The 21,723-nt window shown below is 35.2% G+C and overlaps 1 protein-coding gene and 1 long non-coding RNA gene across 5 annotated transcripts in view; one reads left to right on the top strand and one right to left on the bottom strand.

Annotated features, from left to right (window-relative positions):
- The window catches only part of nAChRalpha1 (nicotinic acetylcholine receptor alpha1), a 389,306-nt gene that overhangs the window by 130,171 nt on the left and 237,412 nt on the right, over positions 1–21,723 (top strand). The gene's annotated exons all lie outside the window — the stretch shown is intronic.
- The window catches only part of LOC141451062 (uncharacterized), a 35,733-nt gene continuing 19,617 nt past the window's right edge, over positions 5,608–21,723 (bottom strand). Inside the window, exons 2-3 of the long non-coding RNA XR_012456514.1 lie at positions 13,134–13,300; positions 5,608–6,145 (exon numbers count right to left, since the gene is read on the bottom strand). This is a non-coding gene — a long non-coding RNA (uncharacterized lncRNA). The remainder of the gene's footprint in view (positions 6,146–13,133; positions 13,301–21,723) is intronic.

Below are 21,723 nucleotides of genomic sequence, written 5' to 3'. Positions count from 1 at the left end.
ACTAATAACTCTGAAAATGTTAACCCGATTTTAATAAAATTTGGCAGGATGAAAGGTTTAGGGCACTCCTACGTAACATTTAAACGACGTTCTGCTCTTACCCTTATTAGGGGGAAGTATGGTAATCGTTTCAAATTATCGAAACGTGAACCGATTTTCATGAATAAAGTGTCATTCGAATCGAAATTTTGTACAGATTTGCACTTTAAAAGTCTCGTCGCTATGACTCATAAGGAGGGGAGTTTGCCCCACCCAAGTAAGGCCTTTTCTAATACTATTATTACCAATATTTCTATTACGCTTAGTTCGATTTGGATAAAATTTACCACGAAGAAGTGGTTAAAGCTCCTCTACGTGGCTGTGAAGTGCCACCATGCTCTTACACCTACTAAGAGGAAGTACTGCAATCGTTAAAATTATCAATGAGTGAACCTATTTACATCAATGAATTCGATTCAAAATATTTGCCTTTTAGGGAGAAGTACTGTAATTGCAGTTTATTTTTCTTACTCCTCTTAAAAGGAAGTACTGAAATCGCTTTTTAATTTTGCTATTTACGTACAAATACCTTCCTATTTTATTCAAAACGCTTTCTCTAAAAAATTGTTATTGAGGATAGTTTGGGGGACCGCAACTATAATCATTCTTTAAAAAGATCGCTCGAGTGGTAGTTACGGTTCGGACTTAACACCTTTTTAGGTTATAATGGTAGAATTTATTATTCCAAATTTTAATAAAATCTGTAAAGCAGATATGTAACTTTGCAAAACAGACAAAAAGGAAAATCTATCCAAAAAGTCCAAAAATCTCCTTAACAAAAACTTACAGTTTAAAATGTTAAGTATAAGGGTTGATTAAACGCCAAAAGGTACACAAATCAGCAAGTACCCAACATTTCATTAATACTTCATTAATATTTAAGTAATTTTACTGCATTAAATTTCATTTATTTTTTTGAATTTATTAGAGGTCACAGACCCTTATGCTGGCCAGTTCATTCATAATTTTTTTTTTTTATTGATTTAAATCGCGTCAACATCTGAGGTTATTGGCGCCCGGAGTTTTTTTCAGTGCACTGCCGGCCTCCAGACAGTGTTCTCTCGTTACAGACAACACTGTCCATCACCGGCCAGTGAGCTGTAAGAAGCTCTTAGGAAGAGAAAATCTAAGGGTCAGCAGCTGGATTCGAACCCGGAACCTCCACGTGGGAATCCAATACGCTAACCGCATAGCTAATCCCTTCCCTTAGTTCATTCATAATATTTTATTTTTTGTTATAATTATGATAAAATGTATATTATGTCTTCGTAATTAAATAGGTACTTTATTATAGCTTTATTCCAAATTATTCTTCTGATTTATCTTTATTAGGCCCTTTATTCTGAGTAGTCACATATACATGCATGTTAAAATAGAAAAAGACAAAGTTAGAGTCGGCTACTGTTTAAATTTGAATCACGGATTTAAAACAATATTTCAGTCTAGAATTCTTCTTACCGAAGTATTTGTGAGTACAAATAACGCATAGGTAATATCCAGTAAATTATTCAACAATAATTATTCATTTCTCAATTGTAATTTAATGTAGTCCCTCTAATTTTACTTATAGTAGGTAAAATACTGGTATAATTAGCTGTCATAAAAATATGCATATCTTATATTCCAAATATATAACACTGCGGTAAGAATACCTAGATTGAGAATTGAAGAAAACTATATTATTTGCGATAAAGCCAGATTAATTATTACCTATTATTAAAAACGCTTGACTACTAAATAAAGTAACAATTGCTTTAATCGAATTACGAACTTAAACCGAAGATTTTTATTTAAAAATAAAAATAAATAAATAAAATAAACAAAATCATTGATGAATGTTGGTGCAAGCATTTTTGAAAAAAGTTTTTGAATTTTTTAACCTCATATTTTTTTTTATAGTTTTTTTTTTTTAACCTGTGATTAATAGTTTGTTGATTAGATATTACAGTCAATCTAAGAAATAGTGTTCTATTTGAACAAATATTTTGTAGACGAAAATGGCCAGCATAAGGGTCTGTGACCTCTAATAAATTCAAAAAAATAAATGAAATTTAATGCAGTAAAATTACTTAAATATTAATGAAGTATTAATGAAATGTTGGGTACTTGCTGATTTGTGTACCTTTTGGCGTTTAATCAACCCTTATACTTAACATTTTAAACTGTAAGTTTTTGTTAAGGAGTTGGGGAACAAATAGTAGTCCGAGGGAGCCACGTCTGGAGAATAGGGGGGATGTGAAACGAGTTGGAACCCTATTTCCATTAATTTTGCGACCACAACTGCTGAGGTGTGAGCTGGTGCGTTGTCGTGATGGAAAAGGACTTTTTTGTGGGCCAATCGTGGGCGTTTTTCTTGCAGCTCGGTTTTCAAACGGTCCAATAACGATGAATAATATGCACCTGTAATAGTTTTACCCTTTTCCAGATAGTCGATGAGGATTATTCCTTGCGAATCCCAAAAGACAGTCGCCATAATCTTTCCGGCCGAAGGAACGGTCTTCGCCTTTTTTGGCGCAGATTCCCCCTTGGTAACCCATTGTTTAGATTGTTCTTTGGTCTCAGGAGTGTAGTGATGTATCCATGTTTCATCCACAGTGACGAAACGACGCTTAAAGTCCTGCGGATTCTTCTGGAACAGCTGCAAACCGTCCTTGCAACACTTCACACGATTTCGTTTTTGGTCAAGCGTGAGCAATCGCGGCACCCATCTTGCGGATAGCTTTGTCATGTCCAAATGTTGTTGCAAAATATTATGTACCCGTTCATTCGAGATGCCCACAGCACTAGCAATCTCACGCACCTTCACTCTTCTGTCATCCATCACCATATCATGGATTTTATCAATGATTTCTGGAGTAGTAACCTCAACAGGGCGTCCAGAACGTTCAGCGTCACTTGTGCCCATATTGCCATTCCGAAAATTTTGAAACCACTTATAAACTGTTCTAATCGAAGGTGCAGAGTCACCATAATGTTTATCAAGCTTCTCTTTAGTCTCCTGAGGCGTTTTGCCTTTCATAAAGTAGTGTTTAATCAACACACGAAATTCTTTTTCGTCCATTTTTTGAAAATCACTCGACTTCCTCGATTCAAACGAATGCCAAACACAAAGAAATAGACCGATCTGGCTGAAACTTGGTGTGTGTTCTTCCAAGAGATGCTACTAACTAAACATAACCTCGATACGCGCCAGTGGTGCTATCTCTCTGACTTTGCACGGACTTTTCAAACGACCCTCGTAATATGTTAAAAACTAAGTTTCAATGTGTTTAGTAGAATCTGTTATCTACTTCATAATATATTCCAACGATAAATTGCCCTTGTAGATTTAACAAGTAGTTCTGTTGGGAAGCCTCTTATGAGATAGCATTTGTGATATTAGTTGACTGAAAACAAATGCCATATCCAATATTTATACAAAGATCAAATTGTTATGAAAATGATATTTCTTCTCTAGCAATAAGTATGAACAAAGTGTTCTAGATTCTGTAAGTTTCGTTAATGTGGCTTGTTCACTGCTGCTCCTTGCGAGATAAGTAACAATTAATTACAAAATTCACAATTAAAAAATGAATTAGGGTTAAAAAAAAAAAAAGTTATAGCAAAATTATGGGAGTATAATTTAGAAAACAAAATTAGTTGAAAATATTTTCGAATTCAATTTACCCTTCTTCAAACTAGATACTGGTCTCCTCTAACGCTGATAATCTTCTGAACAACGTCACCAGTGTCAGCGGACCCTTTCTTCAATTACCCTACACATCTACATGGTTTTTGACGTTTCAGCAACAGCTCTTTTAAGTATCCATCAAGTCAATAGTAACTAATACACAAATACTATCAGCTCGTACTATATTTTTACTAAATCCGAGAGTGCATTACGTTTCTTCCGATTAAATTGCCTAGCCGCCTGTTTAATCTTAGGAATTCATTCATATGATTAGTTCTGTTGGCTTCTTCCTCTTTCTTGAGCTCCTTCAGATGAATGGGTTACGTAAGGAAGAATGCTGCTCTTTGCTTAATGTGAAAGGTTTAAGTGAACGTAAGAAATTGTTAGAAGTAACATTGTTTTGAAACATGTGGAAGTGACATATTTCTGAATGTATTTTCCAATATTTCGCATTCCCTGGAGAAATATTTCTGGTAAAAGTGATAGGCTTTTGCATTGGATAAAAAGGCGCATAATTTTAATGTAAATTGTTAGAACTATACTAAATATTAAAGTAAAGTAAATGCCTATTTTTTCAGGCTGGCTTTAAGTTCCACCTACCAATTAGGTGTCGTGGACACGGAGACGACTAGCAAACATACATTACTGTAAATTTCTTTTATTTACCATTAAATAAAATCCAAGGCCTAAAACTGGGAATCGAACCCAGCTAACACAATGCATGTTAGCTTCGCAGGTCTCGCCTTTAACCGCTCGGCTACCGTGACGTCTACTAGATATGTACCAATTTACATTAAAACTGTGCGCTGCCTATCACTTTTACCTGAAAAATTTATCCAGAGAATTTAATTTGTTAGTCTCTGCCATTTTAAGCTTTCTTGTTATAGGTACGTTCAAAACTAGATAATACTAAAAGTAATACAGTACAACCTCGATTAACCGGGCAGACCTCCGGCTATACCGATCCCGGAAAACTGAAATCCCGTTTAATCCGAATGCACAGTACGTAATACATAGTAATACTTTACTGTTTGGTCCCAGAGATCAACTCCTATCTTAGACGGCAATCATTTTTTAACCGTGAAGTTGAAAATCAACTATTTATGACACGTATTTTGTAAGACAGTGGTAAATCTCAAGAAAGTCAGTACTAATTGCACCATATTTTGGGTTTTTACATACATATATACATAATGACCCTTCAAGAAAATCTGGTATAAAAGTGTTGCTGCCACGCCTACAATTATGTTACATCGGAAGACAAAAAATTTTCCTGTCGCCACCCGAAAATTAACTTTTGTTTTGGCGCCGATCCAGGTGTTCTTATGATGACTCAACATGATCCCGGTTAATCGAGGTTGCACTGTACTGGGATTCCAAATTTGGCGTCTTCATCAATTATTTTCCGCCTACCTTTTTTTTTTATTGGTTATTTTTTTGTAAGTGATTTTAAATCGGCTCTATATTCTGAAGAATATGTGCCACATGCTAGAATATTAACCCTTTTTCCACAAAAAGGCTAACTGTTGGTCCTAAGAGCCAAAAGTAAGCCGAAATTTGGTGATGTGGCCTGCAATGCTAAGATTTATTGTGTTCGGTTTCAAATCTAGACCTTGTTTTTTATTTAATGTGAAAATTAAGTAAAGAACCTTAGATAGCCGCCTACATCCATGATTCCTGATTGGTAGATCGGCTTTAAATGTAGCCTGCCAGAAAAAAATAGGCTTTACTTTTGTTTGAAATCTCACTGGCAACGGGGCCGTAAAATTAATACTTCATTTTGCTAACAACTGGTTTACCACCAGCCTTTATATTTAGTGAAAAGACTGAAAAATTGTCTCTTAAAATTGTAGGAATTTGGGTTAAAAAAAAGAGTAAAATGAATGTTTACTGTAGATTTCTTTAAAGATAATAATACAAAATAATTGGCTATTAGCAACCCTCGAATAGCATTCAACAAGTTGGAACATTTACTGTTTTCACATTCACCCTCATCATGCAACATTACTTGGCGTGTCAGCCAGCCTCTGTTCTATGCCGACTAAATAATATCACTTAACCTTAACGTACATTTTGACTTCATTTGTTTAAAAACATGTTACGTATTTATTCCATTTTTTTTGAAGTGTAGTTTTTAATTTAATTTCAACTATGAACTAATTTTCTATGTTCTAACATGTTGTTTTGGGAATTATATTCATTTTAATGAATTTTTTAAAATGGTAATGCTGCGCTTCTAATGCCTGCCTTATGGACGAGTGGCCAAGGCATTCGTAAAGTGGTGAAATTTGTTTCAAATAGTCAGGCTATACATGAAAGCTTGAGTAAACTTGTATAAGATCCAATTTGATCGGTGAATATACCATCTTGCTTAGAAGGTGTAACATTTCTTCAAGACTGAGTTTTTATTTTACTTCATGCGACGCTATCCGGGCACTGCAAGAAATCATCTTTAAAAATTAAGACAGTTTAATAACTTTGACGTACAGCTTACTTCTAAAGACCACTATCAGAATCTTAAGTACTTATAACTGCTCATTTCTACCTTATTTACTACAGGGTCATTCCATGTCAAATCAACACAAAAAAAGACCATTTTTGACCTCACCATCTCGGATTTTCTTGAAATTTACCACATGTGTACTATTGGTATAGACTTGGAAAAATATAAAATTTTACTGTGATATGTCAACTGGTTTATGAGTTACAGGGCTGTAAAGTTGCCAAAAATGGGCTGAAAAACAGGGAACCCCGTGTTTTTGAATTACTGTAGAAGCTTTCCTAATTGAGCTAGACTTGGGATTGGTGTCATTTTATAGCATATATGATGCCCTTTCCTGTGATATGCGACACCATGTGGGTTAGGATAAATAAAGTTTGTTAAATTTTTTTTTTTTTGCGTTTATTTTTGCTACAATCAGCGCGTTAGCGCTATAAGTAACAGTGATAACAGGGTAACAACAAATAACAGAAGAATACGAGTGGAGAAGTTACCCAGTGGTAACACTCCAAAACAGGCTATTAGTCGCTCTCTTCACTTGAGAGGAGATCACGAGGCCACTGTCTCTTAAGGCGTCTTGTCGGGTTGTCAGGAAGAGTTCTAGAAGAAAGATTTTTAGCTAGAGGATTTATATGAGATTGCAGGCTGAAGTGGAGTTTTCTGTATCTTGTTTTAGCGACTTGTGTGACAAAAGGAATGTTAAGGTCAGTGTGTATAGTCAGGTTGGAGACATAAAAAGGAGCGTTTACAATAGTTCGAAGAATTTTAGATTGTAGAGATTGAATCCTTTGAAGATTGGAGCGTTTGGTTGAACTCCACAGCTCTATTCCATACGCCCAGATGGGTTTTAAAATAGCTGTATAAATTAGTCTTTTGTTGTCCAGAGAGAGTTTTGATCTGTTGTCTAAGAGTCTTTTAAGTAGTCGATAGCGTCTGTTCAGTTCTGTTCTTTTAAGTCTAGTGTGGGGGTTGTTAAATTTAAATTTAAAATTTAAATTTTAAATTTTTTAAAAAGTACATATTTTAAAATTTTAAGATTAATTCTATGAATAGCTAGTAGTGTTATGAATCGCTGGGCAAAATATTAATTTGGGACGACAATGGCTTCATTGTTAAAAAAATTCAAGACTAAAGCTCCTTTTCATGGAAAATATATTTTAATAAAATTAAAGTAATAAATAAATTGAAAATAGTAATAATGAATCAGTGAATCATAATTAATAATTATTAAGATTTAAAATATTGATTTTGAAATCATTTTTATAATTAATAATTATGATTACAGTAATTATTCATATTAATTATAATATATTATTTTAATGAAATTATGCAGTTAATCAAATTATACAAAAATAATTCCATTCAATATCTTTGTTCAAGAACAGTCTTCTTTGGCTGAGATAACAGCCTCTTTAAGTTGGTTTAAGTCGGCAAAGGGCCTTGTGATGGCGTAGGGGGTTCGGTAAAGAGACTGGCAGCTCGTGCCAGTTTGCAACGACGCTATGGAAATCAAATCCAAACTTCACAACATTTTGAGTGGGCAGTAGAAAACATCACGAACATAGACTTTGCATATTCAACCCAGGAAGACTATGTTGAATCTGAGTGTTTTTTAAAAAATCGGTTTGCTCAAGCATTGGCTATTAAAGGAACACAGCAATATCATGCTTTCATTCCCAGAAGTAAATCCAAAATATTGGTTAAAAACTTTTCTATGAACTCAGAAGCTTGCGAAATGGAAGTTTCAAAATTCCCTGATAAACTAAAATTAGCCGACATATCAGGTTATATCAGTGTAGTCTATAAAGAAACTGGTGGCTTGGATATGTTTTAGAGAAAAATGAAAAACTTGATGAAGTAAAAGTAACTTTTCTTCATCCAACTGGACCCTCTAAATCATCTCGCATCCAAGAAATGCCGATATTCTTTGGGTCTCAGTAGTCGATGTTTTGATAAAAATTGATCCTGTGACTCTGACTGAAAGAACTTACATATGTCCTACTAGAAAGTGATGCATGTCAAACAAATGAAGCCTTTTCAAGCTTAAGATATTGAAGAGATCCTATTACTTAACAGTATGTTTTACTTTGGACTTATTAGTGGAATTATTATTAGCATTATTGTATTAACATGAATTCAGAGTTGAATTAATCGGATTGGAGCTTTAGTCTTAATTTTTTTTAACAATGAAGCCATTGTGGTCCCAAATTAATATTTTGCCCAGTGATTCGTAACACTACTAGCTATTCATGGAATTAATTTTAAAATTTTAAAATATGTACTTTTTAAAAAAATTTAAATTTAAATTTCAAATTTAAATTTAACAAAGTTTGTTTATCCTAACCCATATGGTGTTGCATATCACAGGAAAGTGCATTATATATGCTATAAAATGACACCAATCTTTAGCTCAATTAGGAAAGCTTCTACAGTAATTCAAAAACACGGGGTTCCTTGTTTTTCAGCCCATTTTTGGCAACTTTACAGCCCTGTAACTCATAAACCAGTTGACATATCACAGTAAAATTTCATATTTTTCCAAGTCTATACCAACAGTACACATGTGCCAAATTTCAAGAAAATCCGAGATGGTGAGGTTCAGACCCCGTGTTGATCTCCTTAACAAAAACTTACAGTTTAAAATGTTAAGTATAAGGGTTGATTAAACGCCAAAAGGTACACAAATCAGAAGTACCCAACATTTCATTAGTACTTCATTGATATTATTTAAGTAATTTTACTGCATTAATTTTCATTAACATTTTTTAGAATTATTAGATGTCACAGACCCTTATGCTGGCCACTTCATTTATAATATTTTTTTGTTATAATTGTTATAAAATGTATATTATATCTTCGTTATTAAATAGGTACTTTATTTTAACTCTATTCCAAATTATTCTTATGATTTCTCTTTAATGTGCCCTTTATTCTGACACATATTCATGCTTGTTAAAGTAGAAAAAGACAAAGTTAGAGTCGGCTACTGTTTAAAAAATTTGAATCACGGAGGATCTAAAACAATATTTCAGTCTTGAATTCGTCTCACCGAAATATTCGTGAGCACAGATAACACACAGTTACTAACAAGTAGATTATTCAACAATAATTATTCATTTCTCAATTTTAATTTAATTTAGTCCCCTTAATTTTACTTATAGTAAAATGCTGGAATAATTAGCTGTCCTAAAAAGTATGCAAATTTTATTAAAATGCATATATATAGATAAAAAGATATTACAGTCAATCAATTTAAGTTAAATGGTGTGCTACTTGAACAAATATATTGTAGATGAAAATGGCCAGCATAAGGGTCTGTGACATCTAATAATTCTAAAAAATGTTAATGAAAATTAATGCAGTAAAATTACTTAAATAATATCAATGAAGTACTAATGAAATGTTGGGTACTTCTGATTTGTGTACCTTTTGGCGTTTAATCAACCCTTATACTTAACATTTTAAACTGTAAGTTTTTGTTAAGGAGATTTTTGTACTTTTTGGATAGATTTTCCTTTTTGTCTATTTTGTATAGTTTTGTATGTAACTATTAGTTACATATCTGCTTTACAGATTTTTTTAAAATTTGGAATAAGCAATACTATCATTATAACCTGATAAGGTGTTAAGTCGGAACCGTAACTACCACTGAAGAGATCTTTTTAAAGAATGATTATAGTTGCGGTCCACAAACCATCCTCAATAACAATTTTTTTGAAAAAGCGTTTTGAATAAAATAGGAAGGTATTTGTACGTAAATAGAAAAATTAAACTGCGATTTCAGTACTTCCTTTTAAGAGGAGTAAGAAAAATAAACTGCGAATACAGACAAAGATTTTGAATCGAACGGCAATTCATTGATGTAAATCGGTTCACTCATTGATTATTTTAACTATTGCAGTACTTCCTCTTGGTAGGAGTAAGAGCATGATGGCACTTCACAGCCACGTAGAGGAGCTTTAACCGCTTCTTCGTCCTAAATTTTATCAAAATCGGACTAAGGGTTATAGAAATATTGGTAATAGTTTTAGAAAGGGCCTTATTTGGGTGAGGCAAACTCCTCTCCTTATAAGGCACAGCATCGAGACTTTCAAAGTGCAAATCTGTACAAAATTTCGATTCGAATGACACTTCATTCATGAAAATCGGTTCACGTGTCGATAATTTGAAATGATTGCTATACTTCCCCTTAATAAGTGTAAGAGCAGATCGCCGCTTTAATATTACGTAGGGGAGCCCTAACCCTATCATCCTACCAAATTTTATCAAAATCGGGCCGAGATTTACAGAGTAATTAGTAATAATAATTTTGGAGGGGGCCTTACATAAAGGGGGCTAACTCCGCGCCCATTCGATGTACAGCGTCGAGACCCCCAAAAGGCACATCTACATAAAATTCCGAATCGAATGACACCTCATTCATGAAAATTGGTTCACGCGTTTAGGCGCTACGTTGTTTACAAAAAAGGTAACAAGAAGAACAAGAAGAACAACAACAACAAGAAGAACAAGAACAAGAACATTTTCTGAAAATGCCGTTTTTGCTCATTTTTGGCAACTTTTTTCTCGATACCTATTAGATGTGGGTTGTTGCAAAAAAATTGCAGCTATAAAGGAGGGTTTGCCCCATATTTTAAAGAAAATTTGGGAATTTTATCTTTTGTAGAAAAAGAGAAAAAAATTGTCAAAGTTGGGTGTTTTTCAACGTTACGCTTTTTCGTGCAGTTTTTGACGATCAACCCTTATACAACTGTCCTACCGGACAGTTTTAATTTGACGTGGAATGACCCTACAGCATTCTGCCCAGTAGCATTCACAAATGTTTCTTATTAACTGAAAGAACAGTTTGCAATGACACTCTAAGGGAACAGCTTATAAGAGTCTCGAGAACGTGGTTGCTGTTAAGAAACTACTTCGTGAGAGTTATTGAAAATTTGAATCCTCCACGAAGGGTTTACCTCCTGCCAAAAAAGGTACTGGGACAATGTTTTTCCCACAGAAGGAGCAGATGATACGATTTATCTAAATAGTGTCTCCGTTCTGCTCATACCGAGGATTTAAGTTTGAAAAACTATAAACTTGAAGGAATGCTTCTGTTCAAGACAGGTTTAGCCATTTTCCAGAGATTTTAGCACCTCTGCGGGTGTCTCTGGGATCAGAATTCCCACAATTCACGTAGAGATAGTTGATGAGTGCAACTGATTGGGCTTAGTGAATCCAAACGACTAAAACTAAAACTTAAAATCCCTCAATGCAGGAACCCTCTTAGCATTTTATGTCGTACGAACAAACAACGACCTTTTGGGAGGAAAGATAGATCTCTTAGGTCTCAATGGATTTGGCTTGAAGACACTCTTAATTCAAATCTGAACTAAAAGGAGGCTTAAAGTCCTGATATAAGCGTCTAAGGGACAGTCCTTATGGTTCTGTTCTATTACAATTAGCGGTGGATAATGCCCATATTATTATTTTTGTTTTAATTTATTTTGTAATTTACAATCTGAATATATAGTATACAATCAGTAAATATGGAGAGAGCGATGAACTGGTGCGGGAAGAGAGAAACTACCCAGCGGTAGCACTCTCTATAGGAGAGAGGAGAATGTGTGGAGAGAGGAGAGATAGGAGAATAATGGCGTTTAGGCCTTCAGACTACAAGGAAGTCGCGGGGCCACTGGCGATTCAGTCGGCGAGGAGTATTAGGGATGTCAGAGGAAGCGAGAGACAGTTCAAGAGGATTAGAGCTAGTCGAGAGAGTATGGAACTTTTGGTATTTAGTCTTGACGAGTTGGTCTATGAAGGGAATGTTAAGGTCGTTGTGAAGAGCTAGGTTAGTCACCGAAGAAAGGAGCATCAACTATCTGTCGGAGGAGTTTTGACAGAAATGTTTGTACTGTCCGTATGTTTGTATGGGGTTTGGCTGAACCTCACAGCTCTAGTCCGTAAGTCTACCAGAGGTTTGAGAATAGTGTTGTATATTAAGCGTTTGAGTTCAATGGGTAATTTGGAGCGTCGTCCAAGAAGTCTGTAAAGCAGTTTCGCACGTTTTGTCATTGCTTGTCTTTTAATTCTAGTGTGTGGGTTCCACCGTGAGTCTATGTAGAGTCCAAGGTTGCGATCCTGTACAAGGAAGAGGATTGCTGTTGAAGAGGACAGGTGGACAGGAGCCCCGCCGGAGAGTAAACGTGGCATGCTGGCAATACCCATATTATAGATTTCAAAATTATACAGCCCTTCCTTAGAATGGTCCCAATCTTGGAGTAAGTTGTTAGTGGAGCGACTACTTGCCTGTGGAAATGCAAACGTTATTTGCAAAAAAAAAAAAAAAATATATGAAAAAAAAGTTACGATCTAAAAATAGAGAGCTGTAGAAATGAAAAGCAGACGACCTCCAGGAAAAAGGTCAATGGGTTAGTACCCGAATTGGCCAATCAATAAAATTGGGCGTGTCCCCTTCCACTATTAACTTCTGAAAAGATAAAGTGAATTGTAGAATGGAAATTACTTAAGGGAGCTTTGGAGGTGACGCGAAAAGCGAAAGTGAAAGAGGAAAAAATAAAATAACGCATTTACCGAGGCTATAAAACATTAAGCTCGGCTATGGAAGCTATTATGAAGAAATAAGGGTAATGTTGACGAGTGGTTTTAGTTGTAGTATGGGTGCAGCAGCAGAAGAGCTGTGTACGAATGATGCTGGGGAGTATTCTCATCTGGCGGCGCTGAAACTGGGCAACGGTTGTGCAGCTACACTGGCGATACTGGTGGATACTGTGGCAAAGTGTTGCAGTTAAAGCCGGTGACAATAAGGATCATCAGAGTATAGCCGGCAGCCAGTGAGGGGTTGCCAAGGAGACGATGTGCTCTGCTGATCTGGGTGGGCGTAGTTGCTGCTACTCTGGAAGGCCGCTACAATAATCTACTAACCTTTCTGCAAACATTTTTCTACTGCTATGTTTTCTCTTCTTTACCGCCAACCCTCCATTTTAACACCTTGTTGGCTAGTTAAGGATGAGCTGCCACTTGCTTGGGCCAATATTCAGCGCAATCCTCATCGGCCGCTTTCAGATCACCGTCATTTCTAATTCTCGCACCTGTAACATGCATACTAAGCCACTTTACAAAAATTTACCTTTTACAAAATTTTTCAAGGACAATTAAAGTAAAGTAACCGCTTATTTTTCAGGCGGGCTTTACGTCCAACTACCAATTAGGTGTCGTGGATGGAGGCTACTAGCTAACATACTTTGCTGTAAATTTCTTTTATTAACCATTAAATAAAATCCAAGGCCTAAGACCGGGAATCGAACCCAGTACCACAATGCATATTAGCTTTGCAGATCTCGCCTCTTAACCGCTCGGCTACCGTGGCGCCTTCAAGGACAATTATATAGAAAAAAAAACAAACAATAAAAACAGTTCATCAAGTATTAGTAACCTCTTCTTTGTAAAAAAAGGACTATTACCTCTTTAACCTCCCAGTCTTAAACCCTTTTACATAAAAAAGTTTGCTTCTATAATCTGGCTCTTTTACGAACACATACTGTAATTAAAACAATGAAAGCTAACTTTTTCGGTTTTCTCCTCTTGATTTAGAAACTTTGGTTTAAAACATTCCGCAACCCATTAAAATGTTCACAATTTTAAGCAATTAGCTTAACAAAAACTTTGTGGGAAATGACATCAATATGTGACTGGATAGTTGTTACATCCTTAGAACCTTTATGTTCTTCAACTCTTCTGAGAGTCGTTTAAGGAATTTGGGCAATTTTCGTGCGATACAGCCTGCTTTAAACGCTTTTATGAAATAAGTAGTACAGTCACGGCAAGGAATGTAAGAAATTCGACAAATATTGGGGACGATTGCTGGCCATAATCTGTCGACGGGAATAATAGGCCCATTTGCCGCACTACCCTCAGTTAGCCTTCTAATCATCTACATCTTCTAATTCTATCTTTTGTGGGATCCTCCTGGAGCTGCGGATTATAATAAGACTTGCTCCTTCTTGATTATTGTAGAGAAGTATTTCATTGTTCGTCCTAGATGCACTAATCATCTTAATCAGGGCGCCACGGTAGCCGAGCGGGTTAAGAGGCGAGACCTGCAAATCTAATATGCATTGTGGTACTGGGTTCGATTCCCGGTCTTGGCCTTGGATTTTATTTAATGGTTAAATGAGAAATAGTAAAGTATGTTTGCTAGTCGCCTCCGTCCACGACACCTAATTGGTAGTTGGACGTTAAGCCCCGCCTGAAAAAATAGGCGATTACTTTACTTTACTTTACTTTACTCATCTCAATCAAACATGCTTCACACTTATTCGCTTCACTCCTTGAAGCAATTCTACATGTAATATTTTCTCTCCTAAAAACTTTAAATAAATTTAAAATCCACCAAATCCACGGATCATTTTTCTCTTATTTGGCAGCGCCCAAGTCTCGCATGGTGGAGATCGCCGGCTTTATTGTCCCTTTTCTAAAAAACTATTTACACGACGTGCTTTCTTAAAAGCTAAAAAGCATTTCGATTCCAGCTGCTGATCTCTAGTTCAATTTCATAACTAACTTGCCACGATTGTTTCCAGATATTTGAATTCATTACTGCCGAAAATTAGCCTATCATGTAAACTAGCCGCGATTTCTTTTTGTTAATTTCGCATTTTATTACTCAAAGTTTACTTGGCTGCTGTATCAAATTTCTGTTAAGCCCTAGTTAGCGTTTCTTTGATTTTACCAGTAAACAACACAAACGTTTTACATAGGCCTGGTGCTTAGTCGTTCTTCTAATTATCCTTTCTAGGTTGGTTTTGATCGCTCTATTTGTGAATTCCAAAACCTAGGTATTCAGAGCAAAAGATGGATTCTTATTTTAAATCCATTATCCATGGTGAATTTCCATTATCCATGATATCAGCATTATATTTGATTAGATTAGATTGTATTAGAAGGGCGGCTCCACCAAAACGGGGAAAGAATCCAAAATACCCATTGTTCTCCGCCCACCCTTCATCTCATAAGAGACACCGGTGTTTCAAAGCAACAAATCCGGTACAATAAACTAACAGGACACTAGAGAGCATGGCGACTCAATCGCCCAGTGCACTGAATAAACCTAAAGAGTTCGTTAAGATTACCAGATGCCACAATCTCCGGGATGGAAAGATTTAACCTCTCGAAGACGAGAAATCTAGTATTAGAATAAACTAATAAATAATTAGAATAAAATATAAATAATTATATTTGATACCGTTCAACCTCATGTTTTATACACGGTGAACCAGTAAGTAATGTCCATAGGCCTACTGTGTGTAGTACATCTAAAGTGGAGTTCAATGACGTACTGGCCAACTTCATATTTTCCACTGTTCTTGAGTGTCTGTCCTTTTTTCGCTATAAAAATGTTATTACTCAGAAAGTTTTAGTCCGAATTCGATTCTGATGACACGGTTAGAAAGACAGATAAATTTTCTAAAAATTGACATCATTTAGAAGCTTAAGTTATTCTTCAAACAGCCTCAATCTTCGTCCGAATGCTGGAAAAATAAAAGTAATGGAAATTTTTAAGAAAAATCATTAGGCCCTTATGTGATCATTATCAGACCTAGGTGCTGGCACATTTTTATAAAAGTTTCCTTGCCTTATGGGCTTTCAAACGGCATATCATTTTCCAGGATTCCTTTTATCTTTGTACTAGAAATTACGTTTGTTTTACAAGAAAACGTGTTCGCGAGCACTCAACAGTGTTAGTTTATCAAGTTGTTTAATTCATTGAAAACACTTTTAGATGGACCAGTAGTTAATTTTAAAGTAGGCTGTCTTAAAACAAGGAAGTCAAAGGTGTACAAATTGCACTTTAAAACATTTACTTCTGATCTATCTGCATTATTTGAGAAAATGTTAGGAAATATTTTCAGCAACGATTTCCGCAAAATCCATCACAGTCCCCTGTCACCCAAATATGTATTTTGAAAGACTAACACTTCCATCAGAAAGTAATTAAATCGTGGAAATTATTTTCTTTAATCTGAATTTCATTGAACTCCTTCCAAGTTGGGCCACAAGCGCACGCTAAACTATAAATCAAATCGATTGCGTGATTTTGCAAATAGAATAAAGGAGAAATGAAAAGGCTAGAGTGATTGAGAGAGAAAGGAGGATAATTTAAGAGAAATACGAGAAACATTTATGAAGAGAAACTAGGGAAATGGCGAGAGGATTTGAGAGTTCTGCAGACAGAGAGAGAGTTAGTTTGTCCGTCTGCGGCATTGTGTGCCAGTATCAGAACTGACCATACACTGCAGAAAATCCATCAATTACTTTACCACAGATACTGCCTTATTGCACAAAGGAAGCGAAGTAAAATGGCCACTTCCGCAACCTTCCAAACAAACTAGTTTTCTGTAAGTTCAGACCTTTTAACACACAAAACTTTTATTTCATTCAATTGCCATAATTGTTAACTTAGGGTACTGTTTTTTTTACCAATCAAGATTTGACTTTATACCTAATTGATTGTGTGCAAAAAAGGCACTATAAACAGTTATGATGACGTAGCTTAACGCTAAACTCCCCAAATTTTACAATACCCTGAAGAAGGTAATATATTTACTGAAACGTTGGAATGAAGACAGAAATTTTTGTTTAACCAGTTAAGTTTAATCCCCACAGTGTGCGGAATTAAAGGCAGACAATGACGTGTATACTCGTCGAACCGAACGCAGGGCAAAACAACCAAAAGTTTACAACGTCTTAATAGTCACTGCAAGCGACTTTTTCTGCAATCTCTGGGGCTTACAGATTACAGAGCATTCTGTGCTCATTCAAAATCTTGCACCGCTTCACGTTATGCATTGCTCAAGTTAACTAGGGACGCAAGAGCTTTTACAAGGTAGAAATGAGCTTTGAATTCTGCGCAAAATGAATAAACATGCTCGTACTGAGGTCCTGAACCTCTATCTAAGGTAAAAACGGCATTGCACAAGGGTTGAGAGCTTCTATTTGTGTGCGTAATTCCCAATCTCTAATGCGGAGACCAAACATGTACCAATCACTTATCATTTGGCTGACTCCCACCATCCCCATCCGTATAAAATACTTGACAGTTCTATTGGTAAGATAAAGGAAACATCCCGCCAAATAATATTCTTATTGCATGTTACTAAAATTTCGAGTTTTTATAGCTAATAGCAATTTTATATTTTTCACAACGATCATGCACGTCGAACGCACCGTAACAGAGATTTGGTTTGACGTGTATAAATTTAATGATTGCACTTCAATTTTACCCCAAAATCATAAATGGTCGAAAACCAAAACTATCATACATGTTAAGTGTTTAACATTACCTGTTAGATCTCTTGAACTTCTTTATCATATTTGTTGTGACAATTGTTTTTTAAATTATTTCGATTAATTATTATTTTTCATTTTATTAATAGAGCGATAAAGTTTGTTTGATGGCTGAGTTATATAATGCATTTATCTTGTAAATATTAAAAGAAGGTTTCTCGTGATAATCACTTGAAACAATTGCTTTAAAGGAAAGTGACTTACTCATATTCCGTACTAGATTTGGTAAGCCGTACGTAACACGATGCCCAAATACTTTTTTTTAATGCAGAGAATCGGTTTATTAACTGAGAAATCACAAGAACAACATTGAAAAAAGTGATTATATCAAATAAACTCCGCGTAAATTTGTTAAGACTTTGCAAGTGGTTAACTATAAAGTGGTTTTTAGTAATTTTATAAAACCATAATAGGTCTATTCAAATATTATTTATTCAAGCTGAGTCAGCCTACATTTCAGGAAGTAGATGGTGTGATCTCTTAAAAAACATCAAAAGATATTCAAGTACTCTTAACTAGCACGTCAGTTTTCAACAACGTATCACTTCAGTTGAGAGTTTATTTAAACTAGAAGTTTTCAATACTAATTATATGCATGGTGCTGTTTAAAAATTTACAAACTCTTGGTCTTTACTATGGTAGCGGCCTAATCAATTCCTGTGTAGAAAATAGTTATACAACCGGCAGGAAAACCTACACTGTCAATTATCTCGTTAACGCTTGATCAGCGCACAAGTCAGCCTATCGAAATTAGAATAAAAATGGACGGCTTTAGGACTCCAGGATAACGTTTACGTAAAAGCAGTATAATATGACTAAAAAAATACTTTGAGGACAATGATTTGTCCAGAAATAAAAAAAGAGTCACAACGATTTTTAAGATCGATGATGATTTGACGAGAATAAACGTTGTGAGAGCAAAGTGTGTTCAAAGGTAGGATCAGGGCGGAGAATCCGCCAAAAATAAAACAGGAAAATTAAGGAACTTATTATTAGAATTCGGTGAATCTGGAGAAGATGGCCTCGAGGAAACAAAGTTCGCAAGATCTGAAGGATGTTTCGAAACGGTTTGGGATTAGAATGTAAGAGAAAAGAGCAGAAAACATGGTAAACCCTGGTGACTCGTACCGTAGTTAATATCTGATTAAAGCCTTGTCTCCAAATAAATAATTTTTTCTTTTTTTTGCGTTTATTGTGCTACAATCAGCAATACAATAAATACAATAGAGCAATCAATAATAAGGTAACGAGTGGAGAAGTAACCCAGTGGTAACACACCAAAACATTATGTGGTTAGTCACTCTCTTCACTTGAGAGGAGATCACGAGGCCACTGTCTTTTAAGACGTCTTGTCCGGGTTATCAGGAAGAGTCCTAGAAGAAAGATTTTGAGCTAGAGGATTTATATGAGATTGCAGGTTGAAGTGGAGTTTTCTGAATCGTATGACAAAAGGAATATCAAGGTCAGTGTGTATACTTGAGGTTGGAACATAAAATGGAGCATTTACGATAGTTCGAAGTATTTTAGATTTTAGCGATTGAATCCTTTGGAGATTGGAGCGTTTGGTTGAACCCTACAGCTCTATTCCATAAGCCTAGATAGGTTTTAAAATAGAAGTATAAATCAGTCTTTTGTTGTCCAGAGAAAGTTTTGATCTATCGTCTAAGTCTTTTAAGTAGTCGATAGCGTCTGTTTAGTTCTGTTCTTTTAAGTCTAGTGGGGGGGTAATAAATAAATAAAAAATAAATTGGGTAATGTTCACAGTAGGTATACAAAAGAAAACGGTTGAATATGCTTTAATATGAACTTACAAATGATCCAAGAATGATTTTTAGCGAAACTGGCCTCTAAATGAGGATATCCAACTGTTTGGATGGTTTATACAGGGTAATCCATTTAAAACGCACCAATCGCTAATAACTTTTTAGGAAAGCGGAATTTCGAAAAAACCCACGAAGTAAACTATATGTTCTTTTTGTTTTCAAATTTTCTAACCCTGATGCTGTATCTTTATTTTTGGCGGAGTTACGAGCAAAAACCTAATTGAGGTTTCATAAGGACCACTGGTTATGACAATGATTATAAAAATTACATAAAAAATTGTGAAAAATGCCGTTAACCTCGTTTCGATATCCCTAATATTTGTTGAGATATTTATGATCAAAGTTACAATTTTATCTATTCGTGATCGGTTTTCAATATTAATTTTCCTCCAGAAATGCACGTTTTGGGAGGTCCTCTGGCTGCAAAAAAAAAGTTATTTGTGACGCAAAGAACAAAAATAATAATAATTGAAGATTTTAAAGAATGTAGTGTAAAGTAATGGTTGTTGGTGAATCAGGATAAATTTGTTTTATCATTAAATAAAAGCAATCATCACATCATTTTAATGCACCCAGTATGCAAGACTTCTTGACCTATGATAACGGTAAGAATATCTTGCCAGGGTGTTGGTCTAGAGGTCATGAGCGTGGTTTTATAAGTGGGAGATCCCCAGTTCGAATCCCGCGGTAGCAGTCATTCACAATACTTAATATAATAAAATGTAGTCAAAAGTGGGATTCGAATTGGAAATCTTCCACTTTACAAAGCCACGCTCTTAAGATACAGCATCGGGGTTAGAAAATTTGAAAACTAGACCAAAAAAAACATATAGTTTACTTCATGGGTTTTTTCGAAATTCCGCTTTCCTAAAAAGTTATTAGCGATTGGTGCGTTTTAAATGGATCACCCTGTATATAAGTTTGATATATTTCAAACCCAAATAACAATTCCATGGAGTTGCCTAGTTTGGAAGATAAATAATATTTGTCAAAATGGCGCATTAAATGTTGGATGACCTTAGGGCCTTTGCCTAGAAAAATGAACACCTGTTTTCTCAATTAGAATGGAACTAGAAGCCCAGTGTAACTGTATCTGTAAGATGCATACAACTGTCCTTGAGGTGTTGTTGCTAAGGGTCTCGTCTACTAGAGAAGGGTAACGAACAGTTTTCTCTATATTCCCGGCTCGCCTTAATTACTTCGAAAGCAAATAGTACACTATTGTTTTTCTTCGGAGTTTTTCTCTTTTTTCTTCCACAAAAGCTGAGATAAAACATAACTTCTTCACAAATGATTAGTATTTCGACAAACAAGATCTTGGAGATGAAATGTAAGAGAGTAACAACGTGTACGAGTTGTTTACAGTTAAATATTTGGTCCCTAACATTCATCCAATTAGGCTACTAAAAAAACCATTGTGAGGGCTCTAGAAACTAAATTCGAGGCACACATTATCTGTCAAAACGTGGCGGTTGTTGAGGAACGATTATATTCGTTGATATTATTGTACAAGGAACGTTTCTCTCGCAGCCAGATTTATAGGAATCCAGGTAATCGAAATTAAGACGTCTATTTTCATAATTTTGATGAGGCGTTTATTTTCCTAATTTTCAAATCTCCAAATTAGGGGAAATTAATAAAGTCAAGTGTTAACAGAAACACAGAACATTATTTTGACAAAGTTTTTAAGATTCTCTCCCATGATGAGAGAATTCTTTATTACCTCAGGGATATTTTGAAGAAGTTTCAGTTCTATTACGGTAATAAATTATTTATATTTAATTAATAATAACGAAAAAATTAAGTTTTATATAACAATTGGATGGATATCCTTTAAGATCTGTACAGTGGCCTAGGGCGTATTGGTGCTGCGAAATGACATAAATCGTTTTGGAAATGTAATCAGTATTTTAGAACGTATATTTTTGAGAAAGGAGCTTTCAATAGCAGATAAATAAATTAAATTAACTAATATTAAATTAATTTTATGATGTAAGTTATCTTAATTCAGCTTTTTTTTTCGTCTTATTACAAATACGAGGTGTGGCTATTAAATAACGAGACTATTGCTGTAAAACATTTTATTTTAAATTTATACATATTTAGTTATTATCACCTTCAATATACACCACTCCACTATCCCTACAACGCTCCATGCAAATTTACCATTGTTCGAAACAGTGCTAGAAGTCTTTTTCTGTGAGCTCCTGCATGACGCGTGCCGCTTTTCCTTTCACAGCTTCAACGGACTGAAATCATGTTCCTTTTAAAGCAGATTTGACTTTGGGGAACAGATACAAGTCACATGGGGGCCATGGCCGGCCAGGTCAGGCGAATAAGGCAGA

Source organism: Rhodnius prolixus, unplaced genomic scaffold (genome assembly GCF_049639745.1).
Source record: "Rhodnius prolixus isolate KJV_2025 unplaced genomic scaffold, Rpr scaffold_8, whole genome shotgun sequence".
In the NCBI taxonomy this organism is placed as follows: domain Eukaryota; kingdom Metazoa; phylum Arthropoda; class Insecta; order Hemiptera; family Reduviidae; genus Rhodnius; species Rhodnius prolixus.
Note: the sequence above shows the minus strand (reverse complement) of the source record. Positions and strands in the feature narration are given on the sequence as shown.